Source organism: Triticum dicoccoides, chromosome 7A, assembly GCF_002162155.2.
Source record: "Triticum dicoccoides isolate Atlit2015 ecotype Zavitan chromosome 7A, WEW_v2.0, whole genome shotgun sequence".
In the NCBI taxonomy this organism is placed as follows: domain Eukaryota; kingdom Viridiplantae; phylum Streptophyta; class Magnoliopsida; order Poales; family Poaceae; genus Triticum; species Triticum dicoccoides.
Window position 1 is genome coordinate 717,382,675 of NC_041392.1, and position 12,479 is coordinate 717,395,153.

General features: G+C 51.5%; 1 long non-coding RNA gene and 1 pseudogene across 2 annotated transcripts; both read left to right on the forward strand.

Annotated features, from left to right (window-relative positions):
* The first annotated feature begins 3,465 nt into the window (after nucleotides 1-3,465).
* LOC119334882 lies at nucleotides 3,466-3,604 on the forward strand (annotated as a pseudogene).
* Nucleotides 3,605-9,860: 6,256 nt separating this feature from the next.
* Nucleotides 9,861-11,657, forward strand: LOC119331589. 2 transcript variants are annotated; one of them, XR_005160577.1, is made up of 5 exons: nucleotides 9,861-9,991; nucleotides 10,099-10,177; nucleotides 10,307-10,419; nucleotides 10,508-10,656; nucleotides 10,780-11,657. It is a non-coding gene; the product is annotated as an uncharacterized LOC119331589 (long non-coding RNA). The 2 variants fall into 2 exon arrangements; XR_005160576.1 differs by having other exon boundaries at nucleotides 10,333-10,419; nucleotides 10,780-11,654.
* The last annotated feature ends 822 nt before the right edge of the window (nucleotides 11,658-12,479 follow it).

Below are 12,479 nucleotides of genomic sequence, written 5' to 3' on the forward strand. Positions count from 1 at the left end.
CGGTGCTGTTGAATAACATCATTAAGAGCAACTCCGACGGGGCGACCCAAACGAACACGAGCTTTATCCGCTTTTCGTCCGTTTGGGTCGGCCAGGCGGACATGCGCGTCCACATTCTGAAATGGGTCGGCTTGACCGCCCAACGGGGAGGCCGACCCAAATGTGCCGGCGTGAAAAAAAACAACTAGCACGAAATATACATAATTAAACATAAGTGGCTGGTCAAACGCTGGCCAAAGAACACTTAAACCTAATTAAACATTAACTAAAATATTCAAAAAAGTCTACGCCTGCCTGCTGCCGCCCCGCATGCTGCCCTAGACGTCGTTGGCCTTGCCCTTGCCCTTGTTGTCGATGTCGCCGTCGTCGGTGAGGTCGATGAAGACCGGAGCAGGGCCAGCCCACCCGAACGCCGCCTGGTACGCTGCCAGGGCAGCCTCCTCCGGCGTCTGCTCGGGCGGCGGCATTGCGGCCAGCCGCGCTCCTCCTCCTCCTCCTCGAGCCGGAGCGCCTCCGCGTTGCGTTGGAGCATGGCGTCGTAGCGCATCTGCTCCTCGCCGTCGGCCTGCTCCTGGCGGAGCCAGTGCTCCTTCCAGCGCTCGAAGTGGGCCGCCTCCTGCACCGGTATCGCGACGGATTGGACGGGAGGCGCGCTCACCCACTCGCGGTACTGACCCGTCCACGAGTAGGCCTCCTCCGGCCAAGTGGGTGGAGGCGGGGAGCTCTTCCGCGTCGGCTCCGGCTCCGGCTCCGGCTTGGGTTGGACGGGCGGCTACGGTGGCGGTGGCGGCACGAACAGCGGGGTGTGGACGGAGTCCCCCACCGCCGACAGGGCAAGGACTTGCTCCAGCCCATCCCAGTGCGCGTCCTCCTCGAGGCAGCTAGCCTCGAGCGCGTGATGCAGGGCCTACTCGAGGGCGCTTGGTACACCGCCTCTGCCTCCATGTCCTCCGGCTATACCTGCGGGGGCGGCGGTGAGAACGGCGGCAGGACGGCGTCGACACCCGAACACCGATGCTCCTTGTGTTCGAGGGCGAACGAAGCCTCCCAGTTGGGAGAGTCAGCGGCGTACTCTGACAGCCGACGCTGCTCTGGCGTGAGCTGCGCGCGGCGCCTGTGCACCTCCTCGTCGTGCGCCCGCTGGCTCCGCGGAACCGCCAGCACCGGGATCCGCTGCGGATCCAGATGCCAATGATGCGGCGGCGTGACGTCGGGGTACGACAGCGGCTGCCTGTACTCCCAGTGCCACCTCGCTTGGTGCACCGGGATGCACAGGCGCCGGCGACCAGGTCAGAAACGCGCCGGCGCCGGAGTAGGGGGAGGGGGAGTACGGGAGGACGAGGTGCCAGGGGTGCCCTTGCCCCCTGCCCTTGCCATTGCTGCTGCCGAAGAGGCCCATGGCGCGCTAGGGTTTGCGGTCGGGTGAGGAAGCAAAGGGAGTGGTGGGCGGGCCAGATGTGGACGGAAGAAGTGGATGAGGCCGGCCCCTGCCGCACGTGTTAAAAAAGGACGCTTCCACTGGCTGACTAGTGGGCCCTCTATCGGTGGTCGTCATTAATAAGACGACGGGTGACGGCTGGATGACCTATAGGTGGGGACGCGGCGGACGGCGAGGAGACGCGCGGCGCGTCCGCGCCGACGCATTCGAGGCGCAATTTTAGGCCGGAAATGGGTCGGCACGGACGCCAGATGGATGCGATTTGCTTTTAGGTCGGCGCGTTGGGCCTTCATTTTTGTCCGCGCCGACCCAAGCGCTCTAACACGGTCGACGAACACCTGGGTATCTTGTTTCCCCCAAAGGCCACACATGAGATGGCGATTGGAGCTGAGCTTTGGGCAACCCGTCCACGTACATCTCCACTCGCTCGAGAAAACACTGGTCCGAACAACCTCTTCCATGAGCAGTTTCGACTTTCGACAGGATTTCCCATCGCACATAAGGTTAGGCCCTTCGTTTGGGTAGTAGCCCTACTCAATGAGATCGATGATGTCTGTTCAAAAAAAAAAAAATGAGATCGATGTGCAAGACAAGAGACTTCAATACCTTGAAAATAGAAGAAGACTCCAAGATGCTACGGTTTTGATCTGGCCACTTGGTATGGCTATGAGGAGTATCTCTGACTGCTACCAGTTTCTAAACCTGTGCACAGTTGGAAAACAGCCAAAGCAACTGGCCTTCTATCCTTGGAAGCTAGGGGGTTGGTTCATACAAATTTCAATGAAGCTCGGGAGGAAAGTTACCACAGAAATTTTCACCTTTGTCGCATTTGGACTGGTAAAACATAAAACATAGGAAAGTTACAAATTTCGTCGGATTTTAAACATCCACTCAGACTCAGACCCAATGTAAAATCTAGAAATTACTCGTTACTGGATCGGAACCTTCCTTTGGCACATTATTAGTACTCTGCTCTAAATAAGCTTCCCTCTGTTCTCTTATTTCTGCATTTCGCAGATGCATTCATCTTCTATTCTTATGAATTCTTTCCATCTTATTTCAGTTCGAACATGTGCTGGATAACTAAGAAAAGGGAAGGTGCTGGACTTGGAGGCTTGACCAGGAATAATTCAAATTAAAAACACAACAATATTATTTTGAAAAACCATTGACGATACAAACTTTACATCTTATACACACCTAACTAAGAAGAGATCAAAGGAAGGGGCTGGCAAATTTTACACGCAGAGACGTACGATATTGATCACTGTTAAACATAGTACAACAGGCTCATAGGGTGCACCGGCCGAACCTGGCCTAGCTAGATAGATAGAGTCCATCTTTGTAACTTCTTATCTCTATCTCTCTAGATCTTCCTTGTCTCTCAAGACGTAATCCCAACAAACCTTGTATGCTTATCAGGGAGATGCCCCTGCCTATATAACATGCAACCGTCGCCTCCAACGAGGTACGACGTTCTCCGCTCGTTTACATGGTAATCAGAGCCTCCTCTATCCATCACATCTAGCAAAAAACACCTACCACCAGCCATGTCGTCCTCAAGCTCTGTCCAGATCGCCTCCATGGGGCTGGTCGCCGAGAAGCTCACCCGCACCAACTACGTTCTGTGGCGTGCGCAGGTGACTCCGCAGCTAAGAGGTGCTGGTTACTTCGGCTACGTCGACAGGACGATGCCGGAGCCCGCCCAGTTCATCGTCAAGAAGGACAAGGACGGGAAAGAGGAGACAACACCCAACCCTCTCTATCCGATCTGGTTCAGAGAAGGGCAGCAGGTACTTGGATACTTGCTCAATAACCTCACCAAGGAAGTCCTCGTGCAGGTCACGTCCATAGCCACGCCGCACGAACTCTGGGCAGCCCTTGCCCACATGTTCTCCTCGCAGTCCAGGGCGCACGTCAACAACATCAGGGTTGCGCTCTCCACGGCGCAGAAGGGAACGCAGTCGGTGGCTGCCTACTTCGCCCACATGAGGTCCCTTGCAGATGAGCTCGCAGCTGCTGGGAAGCCGATCGATGATGATGAGCTTATCTCCTACATCACCTCCGGCCTTGACATGGAGTATCAACCCCTCATCTCCGCCAACGACGCCTGCACCGAGCCCATCAGCATCGACGACCTCTACGCCTAGATGAGTAACTTTGATCAGCGCCTCTTCCTCTACAGCACGGCAGGACCCGGTGGAGGATTCAAGTCCTCTGCCAACGCGGCTTCTCGCGGCCGTGGTGGTGGCGGCCGAGGCAGCGGTGGCTCATCTCGCTACCGTGGGCCGCAGCGCTCCAAGGGCAAGTCTTCGGGCGGCGACGGCAACCCTTCTCCACGCAGCAGCAACGGCGGCGGCGGTCGGCCTTACAACAACAGCAACAAGGGTCGCCGCGGAGGCCGCCCACGCGCTGCTCCGGACATCCCGCGCTGCCAAATTTGTGGCAAACCAGGGCATACTGCACGGGACTGCTGGTACCGTTACGAGGAAGATGGAGAATCTTCCCAAGATGAGAAGGTTGCGGGGGCGGCAGAAGGCTCCTACGGCGTCGACACGAACTGGTACGTGGACAGCGGCGCGACAGATCACATCACAGGGGAGTTGGAGAAGGTAACCATGCGCGAAAAGTATCGCGGGCAAGACCAAGTCCATACCGCCAATGGAGAAGGTATGAGCATTAGTCATATTGGTCATTCAGTAATAAAAACTCCCCACAAAAATATTCGTCTCAGAAAATTTTTGCATGTTCCTAGTGCATCCAAAAATCTCCTTTCCGTTCATCGCATTGCCATCGATAACCATGTGTTCCTTGAATTTCATCCGTTTTTCTTTTTGATCAAGGATCAGGTCACGAGGAAAATTCTCTATCGAGGTAGATGTGTTCGAGGGCTCTACCCGTTGATTCCGGAGCTTAGGAGATTGAATAAACAAGCCTATGGTGTCACCAAAGTATCTTCAACACGATGGCACGATAGATTAGGACATGCATCGTTTTCTTTGATTGAGAAATTGCTTAGAAAGAATAAGCTCCCGTTTGTTGGTGAGCGTAGTTGTGAGACTATTTGTGACTCATGCCAACGTGCTAAAAGTCACCAGTTAGCTTATCCTATATCTACAAGTGTTTCCACCAAGCCTCTTGAACTCATTTTTTCTGATGTGTGGGGTCCTGCGCCTACCTCAGTTGGGCGTCACACCTACTACGTGAGTTTCATTGATGATTTCAGTAAGTACACATGGATATATCTCCTCAAAAAGAAATCTGATGTGTTTCAAGTTTTTCACAATTTCCAAGCACTTGTAGAAAGAAAGTTCAACTGCAAAATTCTAGCTATACAATCTGATTGGGGAGGGGAATACAGAAACCTAAACTCCTTTTTTCAACAGATTGGCATATCTCACCACATATCATGTCCTCATGCTCACCAACAAAACGGATCCGCCGAGCGTAAGCATAGGCATATCGTTGAAGTAGGTCTAGCTCTTCTTGCACCTGCCTCTATGCCACTAAAATTCTGGGATGAAGCTTTTCTCACCGCAGTTCATCTTATCAATATCCTACCTAGTAGAGTTATCAACAATGAAACTCCGGTAGAACGCCTTCTTCACACCAAGCCTGACTACAAATCACTTCGAGTGTTTGGTTGTGCGTGCTGGCCAAATCTTCGTCCCTACAACAATCGCAAGCTTCTATTCCGATCAAAACAGTGTGTTTTTCTTGGTTACAGTCCACAACATAAAGGTGTAAAATGCCTTGATGTATCCACAGGTCGTGTCTATATCTCCCGCGATGTCGTATTTGACGAGATTGTTTTCCCTTTTGCACACCTCCACCCAAACGCCGGCACTCTCCTTCAAAAGGAAATCCTTCTTCTCCCATCTCACCTCACCGGCCTTGACAATGGGGATGCTTTTACTACTAATGATCAATTATTGACTAATTCTCCTACTAATGCTGGTGATGAGTTTTGTGATGAAACAGCAAAAATCGGCGCAGAATATACTGAAGAAATCAGCCAAATTCGTCATTTTATGCCCCCTGCATGCAGCAGCCGCGTTGTCGAGGCGGATCTGCCTCGGGATCAGGGCGTATCAGCCGCGGGCTCCGCGCATGACGGGACGGACGAATCCTCCTCGAGCCCCATGCCACGCCACGCCAGCAGTGGCAGCAGCGGCTCCGCGCCGCGACAAGTCGACAGCGCCCCAGCCAATCACGGCGCGCCTGCGCGGGTGGACCCTGCGCCCGGTCGGTTCGGTGACGAACCGCGTCACTACACGCGGCGCGCGCCTCGGCGGGATCCGGGTGTGGAGTCCCGCGCCGCATCTGCGGGGGCCCACTCATCATTGCCTCATCATAAGCCGGACGCAGCTGCCCCCGCTGCCGCCGGATCTTCTGTGGCGCCATCCTCCCGTACGTCACGCCCGATGGTCACAGAAGATCCCGCCTTGTCGCATGCGCCTGAGGCCCCCGGCAGGTCTTCTTCGGGATCTGCAGCAGCTCCAGGGGGCGGATCTTCTGTGCCCGCTTTGTCACCATCACGGACCAGACTTCAAAGGGGAGTAATTCAACCCAAAGACTATAAACATATAGCAAAATTTGGTTATGCTTGTAACACACACAGTGCAGACACTGTTCCACGTACTGTTGCAGAAGCTTTGGATGATCTACGGTGGAAGAAAGCCATGGAAGAAGAGTGCATGGCGCTTCACAAAAATAAAACATGGCACTTAGTCTCTGCACATCACGGCAAAGGTAAAAATGTGATCGACTGTAAATGGGTTTTCAGAGTAAAGAAGAAGTCTGATGGAACCATTGATCGTTACAAAGCTAGGCTAGTAGCAAAAGGATTTAAGCAAAGGTATGGCTTAGACTATGAGGATACATTCAGTCCTGTTGTAAAGGCTGCCACTATTCGCCTCGTTTTGTCTATTGCCATGTCCAGGGGATGGTGTCTCCGCCAGCTAGATGTACAGAACGCGTTTCTCCATGGTGTTCTGGAAGAGGAAGTGATCATGAAACAACCTCCTGGGTTTGAGGATAAAAGTAAGCCTCTTCACATTTGCAAGCTTGATAAGGCTTTGTATGGATTAAAACAAGCCCCTAGAGCATGGTATTCCAGGTTGAGCTTAAAACTTCAGGCACTTGGTTTTGCTCCTTCCAAGTCTGACACCTCATTATTTATTTATAATAAGTCAAATACCTCTATATTTGTACTTATATATGTTGATGATATCATAGTCACAAGTTCATCAGATGAGGCTGTTACAGGATTATTAAAAGATCTAAATTCTGAATTTGCTCTCAAGGATTTGGGAGACCTGCATTATTTTCTTGGTATTGAAGTAAAAAGAGCAGGAGATGATCTCTATCTTACCCAAGAAAAGTATGCAACTGATCTTGTAGCAAAATCAGGGTTGAAAGGTTGCAAGCCAGCATTAACACCATTGTCCAGCTCAGAAAAACTGTCCTTGTCAGAAGGAGAACTCTTGAATCAAGAGGATAGCACCAGGTACAGAAGTATGGTTGGTGCATTACAATATTTAACCTTGACTAGCCCTGATATTTCCTTTGTTGTGAACAAAGTTTGTCAGTTTCTTCATGCACCCACTACAGTACACTTGACAGCTGCCAAACGCATTCTTAGATATGTCAAAAATACTTTGAGTATTGGACTAACATTCAGCAAGTCACCATCAACACTTGTCAGTGCATTTTCTGACTCTGATTGGGCAGGCTGTCTAGATGACAGACGATCAACTGGTGGCTTTGCAGTGTTCTTTGGTCCAAATCTGATTTCTTGGTGTGCTAAAAAGCAAGCTACTGTATCTAGGTCCAGTACAGAAGCAGAATATAAGGCACTAGCAAATGCTACTGCTGAAATTATCTGGGTTCAGTCTCTGCTCAAGGAGCTTGGCATACGCTGTAAACAAGCTCCATGCTTATGGTGTGATAACCTTGGTGCTACATATCTTTCTGCCAATCCAGTTTTTCATGCACGGACAAAACATATCGAAATAGACTTTCACTTTGTCAGAGAAAGAGTTGCTGCCAAGAAGTTGGATGTTCGGTTTATTCATTCTCAAGATCAAGTTGCTGATGGGTTTACTAAAGCCTTGCCTACAAGAAGTTTTGAGGAATTTAAACGTAATCTCAACTTGTCCAAGTTGTGATTATGGGAGGGTGTTAAACATAGTACAACAGGCTCATAGGGTGCACCGGCCGAACCTGGCCTAGCTAGATAGATAGAGTCCATCTTTGTAACTTCTTATCTCTATCTCTCTAGATCTTCCTTGTCTCTCAAGATGTAATCCCAACAAACCTTGTATGCTTATCAGGGAGATGCCCCTGCCTATATAACATGCAACCGTCGCCTCCAACGAGGTACGACATTCTCCGCTCATTTACAATCACAATCACAACACAATAATCACAACACAATAAGCACAAAACAGCAGATGAATCATAAAATAATTTAGCAACAGACATCGTTCATCCGAATTACTATGGTTGATGCTGCTTGAGACTCATCAAGGTTCTGAAGATACCCACGAGCACACTTACAATAGAGAGCACCGCGACGATGACCCTGAAGTTGTTGTAGACGAACCTATGCATGGTGATTCTCAGAGGCCTTTCACGCTTGAAGTTGTGAATCTTCTCTGTGATGACGAAGTAGCGGTGGCCGAGGCGCATGTGGCGGGCGAGGCTCTTGAAGAAAACAAGCAGCTCATGGTCACTGAAGAAGCTGTGAATGAGGTGCTTGGCTCGCAGCTGGTGCACGTCCTCTTCCTTGTCCATGAGCATTGCTAGGGCAGAGATGTACGAGCTGATGGCGAAGCCGTCTGATGGATATGTGATGGCCACGGAGGCCTCGTAAGCTGCCATGTTGACGAGCCAGCAAGCAGTGAAGTCGCTGACGAACAAGGGCGTCACGGAGAGCTGGCCCAAGAGGCAGCCTCTCTGGATGCTCATGTCTGTGAACCATGTTTTGTTGCTGGCAGTGAGCTGGATGCCGATTTCCTCGAGCTCAATGGCGCTACTAGCTACTCCCAGCTACTCCCTTCGTTCCCACCAACCGTTGGTGTGATAAGTTTATTCTTGTCTGGCTTCAAGAGTTTTGTCAGTTCAAAACTACACTACTCCTTACTGAATATGAAGGAATCTTGTGTCTGTCTGTCTTCAAGATTCAGTGGTGAGGTTTACAACACAAGATTGCTTCATATTCACTTCACAATTTACAGTGTGTGTGTGCGTGTGTGTGTGTGTGTGTGTGTGTGTGTGTGTGTGTGTGTGTGTGTGTGTGTGTGTGTGTGTGGTAATTATAGCGTTTTTATGCTCCAGTTGGCAATATGTTTGCGGAGAAATCATTTGAATCATCATTCTTAACACTTTGAACTCTGTAGGTTTCTCTCATTTTGATGATGCAGAGATGTCACAGCAGCAAACATGATTGCTTCTTCAAATCTCTTGTATGGTACTAATGGCACTAGTGTCCTTCATTATGTAAAGCAAATAATTCAGAGAACCAACTGCAAGGTCCACAAACTTAATTATGAGAGTTAAATTGACAGTACCAAATGCTATAGGTGGTAACCTAACCAACAGTATGCCTCTGGAATCATTTAAATCATTTTCACTCACTATGTACACTTTTCCAACTCGGTAGGTAGGTTCCTGTCACTGGGAATGAATGAAACATGTCCTCTCTCTCTCACCGTGAATGAGGCTTCATGTTCAGCTGAGGAGACATGGACATGGGCAGTCGGTTCAGCTGTCTTGTTGTGCGGACCGCTGGTGTCATTATCCATTCCAAGGGTCTCCAACGTTCACACCCAACCGTATTGAGCGAGACAAGGGTTGGGTTTGGTTCACTGGTGTCGTGTGGTTTCATTCAGTCGCAAGCTAGTTTTGAAGCAAATTCTTCTTGTGCACACCTCATCAAGTTTTAATCAGTCAAGTACAAGTAAAGGGTTGAGGTGATCTATTCACCTCTTGCGTTGAGAGTTCAATTGTCAATATACGCTTCCTTTTTAGTAAGTACTTGCTACTCCCTCCGTCCCATAATATAAGAACGTTTTTAACACTAGTGTAGTGCCAAAAACGGTCTTATATTATGAGACAGAGGGAGTAGATTCTATGTAGTACTATGTTTCCGGAACCAATCTTTTTTACACTCTGGACTACAGTTTAGGTTCCTCTCATCTGAATGAAATTATTCACCTCTTGAGAGATACTACTATGCCTTGCGGATAAAACAGCAGCTTCTGAGATATCACAGGCCGGTGTCCTCTTCTGAATTACTGGAAGCAATCATTCAGCACAATAACTGCGGCGGTCCAGTCCTCGCTGGCCTGCATTGCACACAACATGACATGTGAGTGTTAACATCTCACACGGACGGCATACTCCTAACCCCCAATACCATTGCCCCCCCCATCCTTTCAGAGTTTGCATCACACAACCTGCTCAGCTCCGCCTATTATCTTCTTCCTCACTGCCGCTGCTCTCCACACATCTGCGCTAGCCATCTTCGGATAGTAGGAGCAGCAGCAGGTACGTACACTCTGCGTTGAACCTGGTTGAATGATGAGACCAAAATTGCACTGTTTGTCATGGATCCAATGCGAACATGAACTTGGTTCCTCTGCTGCCTCCTGCAGATGCCAAGAAGAGGTTTTGCATCTCCTAGCTAGGTCTGCACCAAGATCTCAATTAAGTCTCAACAACTACTATATATAGGTGAAGAACCTTTCTTTTCCTCCGGGCCGGATCTGTATGTATTTTCCTTTTAAGATCAGAGATGGCAAGTGCTCTCGTGATTTGCTCCAGTTGTTGAACTGATACTTGCTAGTGACTAACAGCAAGCAGAATCCTTTTTTCCTTCCTTTGGTCAGAAAGAATCCCTTGACCATTCTGCTCTCCTCCACTGCACATCTCTCCGCCGACGCCAAGCACCAACCTTCTTCGAGTAATAGCGGCAGGTACGTATTGATCACCTAGTAGTATGTATGTCGATCAAAAAGTGTGAGTGTAGTGTACTGAACTTGGTTGCTCTGCCTCCTGCTGCAGGTGTCAATGGGTTTTGCAGCTCCTCGCTAGCTAGCTAGAAATGGGGGCTGGACGCCGAATTCTCTGTCTACACACTCGTCTGCTGCATTAATTCCACCGTCTCTGATTGACTGCAATCTGCAAACCCATGCATCTCTCTGGCACCTAGTGTAAGTGAACTTTTCATCTCCCATGGGCTCTTATTTTTCCTTTTTTGAGGGAGAATTAGTTTCTATCATTGCTATTTGCTAGTGACTGACTGCAAGCACATTTCTCGATCTTCCTGTGTGCAGCATCTATCTCGAGCACATTTATCAGCAACACACGTCAGGAGTTGAGGATGGACACGGCCATCAGTGCAGCAGTGTGGGTGGTAGGCAAGGCGCTGGCCCCTGTTTCGGATGGCTTGCTGGAGAACTGGGCGGCCTGCGACAGTCTCGGCCCCAACATCAGCACCCTTAAGAGGAAGTTGCTTCATGCGCAGGGGATACTATAGACCGCGCACGGCAGGGACATCACCAACCCTGCGCTCAAGGACCAGCTGCACATGCTGCGGCAGCTGGCGGACGAGGCGAACGACGTGCTCGATGAGCTGGACTACTTCCGCATCCAGGACAAACTCGACAGCACCTACGATGCCGGCACGCCGCTGATAACCATCCCGGGGGCTGCATCCACAACCTCAACCTCAATGTGCGGCACACTGCCAGAGCTTTTTTTGCCAATAAATTCAAGATTTCCCCATGCTGGCATGATGCTAATGGCGACGATCTTGACTCCCAAGAAGATGATGCAAAACAAGGATGCCTATCTGTTGTCCGCACATGCGGCGGGAAGCGTGTTGTTGGCAGTGGATGCATACCGAAGGGAGTCTCTAGTGGTGCTCATGTTGCCGGCCACGTTGTTACTACTCAGACAGGCATGTCAGAACCCTTGAAGGCACCACTACTAGTTGGAGAAAAAAATAAGTTTCATCGTGTGGAGATGTCTAAGAAGATGGCAGAAATTGTACAACAGCTGGAACCAATGTGCGCTGAGGTGAAGGACATCCTTGATCTGGAGCTCCGCAAACCTACCCAAGGCAGCATTACTGGAAACAGACCCACAACCACCCCAGCAAGGTCAAAAGGGAGGCGTTTTGGTAGGAGTGGTGATACGGAGTTGGATCAATTGGACGCCCCTTTTTCCCCTGCTTGCCCTCGCCCCGTCTGCGGCGGCGGCGCACCCATGGCCGGCCGCTCGCCGACCTCCCCCAGCTCAAACCGACCCCTCCCACCACCTCCTCCAGGCCCACCCCCACCATCAGCAGTTCGCTGCCCATCCTCTTACCGCGACGTCCTCTCGAGCCCTGCCGCTGGATCTGCCGATGCGACCTCCGTCAGGGACGGGTTGCCTGCGCCCAGACTTAACTCGGTGGTGGTGGGGCCTTCACTCCGTCCGCCCCCGCGGCCGGTCGTGGGCACGCCCGCCAACGGCCACCCGAGGCGCCACCCTGAAGCCAGCAGCTCTCGCATTCATGGCGGCCAGGGCTGGCAGACGGTCAGGCCCCCATACTGGTGGCGCCGTGACCGGCCTAGGAGGCATACCATCAATGGTGGACGGCAGCGCAACCCTCTCCCTCGCCCCCTCACCCGCATCCAGCATCTATTTATGACGCGTGCGGAGGGCTGCTGCTTCCGCTGTCTCTCGCCCAAACACCGTGTTGCTTCGTGCACCAACCTCCCTCGGTGCCTCTTGTGCTCCCGCTCCGGTCACGTCTCCAGCGCCTGCGAGCTCAACCACCACCGCAAGGCCACCACCCCTGCACCCCCCGCCGCCGCAACCTCCTGTGTCATCCCCGCCCCCCACTCACCAAACGCAGCCGCGCCCCCCCTCGCCGCAGCCGCCGCAGCTGCTGCCGCTCCCACTGTCGCCATGGAGAACCCGGTGCCGGACGTCCACCTGCGCCCTAGGATGGTCTCCGCCACGATCGCGTGGCGGCCTGCCCTCGCCG